At 40.1% G+C, this 5,695-nt stretch overlaps 1 long non-coding RNA gene across 1 annotated transcript; it reads left to right on the forward strand.

Annotated features, from left to right (window-relative positions):
• Positions 1-627: 627 nt before the first annotated feature.
• LOC127576956 (uncharacterized) lies at positions 628-4,760 on the forward strand. The gene is made up of 3 exons (XR_007957300.1): positions 628-658; positions 3,266-3,452; positions 4,598-4,760. It is a non-coding gene; the product is annotated as an uncharacterized LOC127576956 (long non-coding RNA).
• The last annotated feature ends 935 nt before the right edge of the window (positions 4,761-5,695 follow it).

Raw genomic sequence — 5,695 nt, forward strand, 5'->3', positions numbered from 1 at the left:
CACACACACACACACACACACAATGCACTATCTTAAAGGGACATTCACCAATAGTAACCTCGTCCGTGACAGTTATCAAGAAGCAATGACGTTCGAATGAGAAGCCACGCGGATGAGAGTCGGACAGTGTTTTAGTTTCTCTATGATTATCTTGGTATTGAAAGAGAGGAACCATGAGAAGCGTTCTCGATTGAACAGGTTAATGGGCAAAGTGTAGATTGAAATCTTTTGCTTTCAGTCTGAGTGCAGTGTGATCGTGCTTCCAGTCTGGATTGGTGCTCGTCTGTGAAGATTTGTGACATACGGAATTAGGATAAAATGGAATGTTGCAGAGAACTACGTCAGAAATATTAGGTCGGGTGCGTTAGGGGGTCATGAGGTGTTAAAGAGGCAGCATTAGTTTGGGAACAATGCAGAGGAAACATATTTGCCTGAAAGATAAAATTTTCACAGACCCTTTCCAAATGAAGTAGAATTTCTCGCTGTAACGTATGACAGGATTGATATTACTTGGTACGTGCGTGTCGGCTATGATTTACGACTTCTACGCCGGTTTGCTGGTTTCCTGAGCAGCTAGTAAACACAGGAAACATTCTCCAGGCAGTCGCTACCAAAGAGGAAACAATCAACAATTCGTTGCAATTCCGGAGATTTAACGGTACGTGCTTTTTTTTCAGGCCAATCATTGCTCAGAAATGGCGTCACCGCCAGAGCAGTAAAGTACAGACAACGGGGAATGCATACACATTCAACCATTTCTCGATTTAAAATAGAGAACGGCCATCGCAAGTATGATTATATATAACTGTAGCTGAAGAACATAACATGGCTCGACTTGTGTTTTAGCATCAGCCATTGTGACTGATGGAAATTTGTGGGTGAGCAAAGTGATGTCACTGCGAACAATGGCATCAGAGAAGGCCACTCAGACGTTCAGACTTTCTCCATCATAGAGTAATAGAATGGTACAGCACAGGAACAGGCCATCCGGCCCGCCACATTCATGTCGGCCATGAAGTACCTGTGTATACTAATCCTACTTCGCAGCATTTGGTCCGCGGTCTCTTATGTTGTGTCCATTCAAATACTTAACGAGAGATATCCCAAATTTTGTGAGAATCACTTTCTTCATTGCATCCTTTGGCAGTGTGTTTCAAATTCCTGCCATTTTCCGGGTGAAAAAAATCTTCATCAGACCCGCTATAAACGTCTTACTCTTCAATGTACCCTTTGTGCTCTAGTCTCAGAAACCACAGCTATGGGGTGAACTTTCTTACGATCTATCATGTCGCCACTCAGCTTACACTGCTTCATGGAATATAGTCGTAGCCTATCCAGTCTCTACTCATAAATGAAACGCAACATACCAGGCAACATCTTGGTGAATCTCATCTGCATTCTCTCCAGTGTAATAACGTCCTTCCTATAGTGTGACTAGAACCGTGTACAGTATGCATAACCAATATTTTATGGGGTTGAACCATGACATCGTTGCTCCTATATTCTATGTCCCAGCTATTTAAAAAGGTACTTATCGGTAAGTGTGGAGTTTTATCTAACATAACTCCACACAATGAGATGTTCCCATTTCGTGACAAAAATGCTCAATGCTCTATTTCGTTAATATCTATAGACTCTGGAATAAGAGTTACAAATAGCCGATGCCTTTCTTTGGATGAAAGGTTTGCTGACTTTGTACTTCTAACTTTAGATGTTCCGGGTTAAATGTATTATTTCATACCCCCGTGCGTACTTGCTCCATGAGAGGAAATAGCCACCACATGCACGCAATACAATAGTCCACGTACAAAAGACTCGCTTTTAACACGATAAAATCATCGTTGAATGGATCACCGCCCTCTCTACAGTCTTACTTATTATATTTTAGGGACTTTTATTGCTGGTCTTTTAATTACTTGGAATGATATTATATCCCACAGCAAGCCATTCATTTCATGTTCCTTTGTCACTTCCTGTCCCAGTCAACAACGTCGGCTCTCCGCTGGACATGTTTTCTTACCATTTTACCTTTACTTCTCATTTTCTTCAACAGTTTCTGGCGTATTCAATCCGTTATATTATTAGCCTCCAGGTATTTAAATGGGTTATTTGGTCACCCTGTCTCTGCCATTGCACGCGTTCACTCCAAGAAGTAATAGAACATTAAAACAACCGGCTGTGTGTTATGCTATAATCGGAAATAAATAGTCAAGCTGCGATTGTCAAGGCAAATGCAGACTGATACTGCGGGATTCAATATTTCTGTTTTATTTAAAGATTTTAGAAGTACTGCTCTGGTTCTATATTGTAATTTCAGTATAATGATATGCAGGAAAATTGTTACCCAATTGTTGGTTCTGGAACTGTTTTTGAACGTCAGCCATTTTCTACTTCAATTATGTCAAGATATACTATCTGGAACGATTAATGTGTTTACTGGAAACACATGCCAGTTAGCTTTAAAAGCAGCTGGCAGGAAATTGCCTGACTTCATTCTGAAATATGGGAAAGCAGAGAACTTCAGAAAGTGTCACGTGATTTGGGAGTATTTAAATAATGTTATGAAAGTAAATTTGCATTTGCTACATTTCTTAGAATATTTTAGACAATTTAACTAACTTGCTAAAAGAGATCACGATCGCGTAGTTGTACTCTGTTTCAGTTTCTAAAAAAGAACATTCGATAATGTTCAAATTAAAGATGCAGCACTAGATGCATACTTGCAAGGATGACACAATGTATCTGCAGTGGCATATGGACAAGTTTAGCTGTCGTATTAAAAAGATAGATGGCGTACAGTCATGCAAATCTAAAGTTTCTCCTTATTTTAGAGAAGAATGAACAGGCAAGATAGAACTTTCATGGTATTAAATGACAATAAGTTTGTTTGTTCCAAGACGAGGCTTTGTGTTCTCGGCTTTCTTCTCGTATCTTAAAACATGAAAGTTGTGGTCCAGTTGGCCACTATAAATTGGCCTTTGAGAGTAGATGTGCAGCTCATTCACGGGGTGGATTGACAGGTCGTTAGTGAGAACAAAATGCATTAAATCTGGATTACAGGAAAAGTGGGTGCCTTGTGGTCAAGGTGGATTGGATGGATCGAAGGAACTGCATGATTCTATGAAACGCACAGACTCGTACACAAATAATTAAGCAGAGAAAATGAATATTGTATTCATTCGATGGGCCTTGAAATACAAGAATAAGGCTATGTTGCTGCGTTGTTTAGTACCTGGACTCACCTTTGGTGTCTTCCCCATTGAAGGATGTGCTCACCTTAGGAGTAGTACAGCGAAGACCTACCAGATCGATTGCTTAGATGAGGAGGCTTCCTAGGAGGAATGTTTCAGGACAATGGACTAAAAACTCCGGACTTTGTAGGAATAACATTTGCTGGCGGAGCGTTAATGGGTAATTGAACCGAAGATACGGAATTTAGACTGAGTCTACAGGTAAGGAAGCATCCAATTGATCGAGACAGTGAGGACATTTACTTTCACAAGATTTAAAATCCCACCGTTCTACCTGGGTACTGAAACATCGCAGGCCAGGCCGGTAGGCCATCCTGAAGTCTGTGGGTGACCAAGAATCAGCACTTATTCGTCACGTATCACCTTGCATGTAGTTGTACACGCTTCACTATTGAAACACGTATTTTCTCTCAGGCCAGGTTGATGATTTTTGCGCCACACGAGACGGCTCCCACTATTCTTCATCAAACGCATATTTTACCGATTGTCTCTGCGTTTCGTGCTTTCAAGCTTGTCTACATTAAATGTTAGTGCGGGCGAATTATTGAGCTCAGCAATTCACTCAGTCAAAGTTTGGGATAAGTAGTTTCAATTAAATACTGATTGAAATTTTATGAAGGGAATAGTATTGGAGGTTGGGAGTGGTGGGGGAGATTAACTGGGGAGTGTTTTCAAATAGACGGCACGGTTATGATGAAGAAATGACATTCTATTATGTAACATTTGTTAATTCAATTTCGTCTGACGTGCAATCTGCTGCTTTCATAGCGATCAGTAAAACGCTCAATAAATTTGTTGCGTTTTGACAATTGGACACAATTCAAGAAATAGCCATAAGCTGAATCTCCTTAATCTATAATGACATTATTTAATATATAGCAGTTTTAGCATTACTTTGATTGTAGATGTCAGAATATTTTAAAACAATTAACAGGAAAACGAAAGAGAAAATTTCACCCAGTGAGAAAGTCTGGGGTAAAGGAACATACACATAACATCAGAGCCAGGCCATATATCATAATAGATAGAAAAAGACTTATTCACATGAATGGCGATCGGGAATGCAACACTATTTCACAAATAATAAGGGACAGAATCTCAACTGATAATTTTCGACGAGGAATTGATTTTTTTTATAACATAAATATATTATGCTAATGAATATTGGAACAGGATCGAGGGCTGATCAGTTTACTCGCGGGTCAAAACAATATGCCCTCTACTGGAAGACAAATGGGCAGCGAGAAATGATAGGAAAATGGGTCAAAATAACGAATCCTTCCCTGCTAGTTTTCCGTCACAACACTGCTGAGACACTAACTGGCATTGCGATTTTCACAAAATAGGTGGAGTGAACATGCTTAACCACCTGCTGCGTTTAAAGAGCTTGGCTGTGTGGAAAATATGCGAAGTGAGGATAACAAATCGTCCCACCTCAGAGAAATATTTCGGAATTTGATAGTGTGTCCATTGCTATTGCGGATAAAACATGACTCTCTTATATTTGAATGTAAATGCAAAACTCTATCCGATGTGACAATAAAATAAGTTATTTATTGTGTTGCTGCAAGCATTTAGAAGTTGACTTGGCTGATCGTTCAGCGAGAGCTGGGACGTGTTAGACTCTGCTGAAATTCCTCTGTGCCGAAGAGTTCAATACTGTTGTAAACTTTTCTTCCATTGTTCGGTGTCAAAAGCAGACAACAATGGCAGACGATCCCTAATTTACTCATCAACTTTGTGTCACATTTCCACACACTCTTTATGTTAATTTGAAAATATTATCACTCCATTAGTTCATACAGGGTTAGCAATGTTGCAGATTTAAGTAGCCTTGAATGAATTGCCGTTACATTGGATTTACGCTTGGGTCACTGCATACTTGGTTTATATCAGATTCAGTTCTGATACCTCGGACACCTCCGCAGTTGTTGACGTGCGAGATGGCACGTGAAAAGCGTTCGAGTCTTATCGTCGCAGAGCACAGGCCCACAAGCCCACCATGTCCATATCAACCATCAAGTAACGTATACTTATCCCATTTATCAACACTTGGTCCGTGGCCTTTTCCACATTGGCATTTCAACTGCTCGTATGGATTCTTCTTCAATGTTGAGAGAGTACCTGTCTCCACGACCCACACAGGCAGTGCACTCCAGATTCCATCCACCCTCTGGATGAAAAAGTATCTTCTAACCTTCTTTACATTTAATTTTCTTTACCCTCATCATATATCTATGCACTCTATTTTATATACCATTACTGGAAGAAATATTACTTACCATCCACCCTAAAAATGCCCCTCATAAATTTGTATAGATCCAGGAAGTGTCCACCCAGCCACCTCTGCTGAAAAGAAGAAAAAATAACCACACAGGCTCTCCTCATAATGAAACGCTCCATGTCAGTCTGGTGAATCTCTTCTTTAGTGCAATCACGAACTT

This window comes from Pristis pectinata, chromosome 12, assembly GCF_009764475.1.
Source record: "Pristis pectinata isolate sPriPec2 chromosome 12, sPriPec2.1.pri, whole genome shotgun sequence".
Classification (NCBI taxonomy): Eukaryota; Metazoa; Chordata; class Chondrichthyes; order Rhinopristiformes; family Pristidae; genus Pristis; species Pristis pectinata.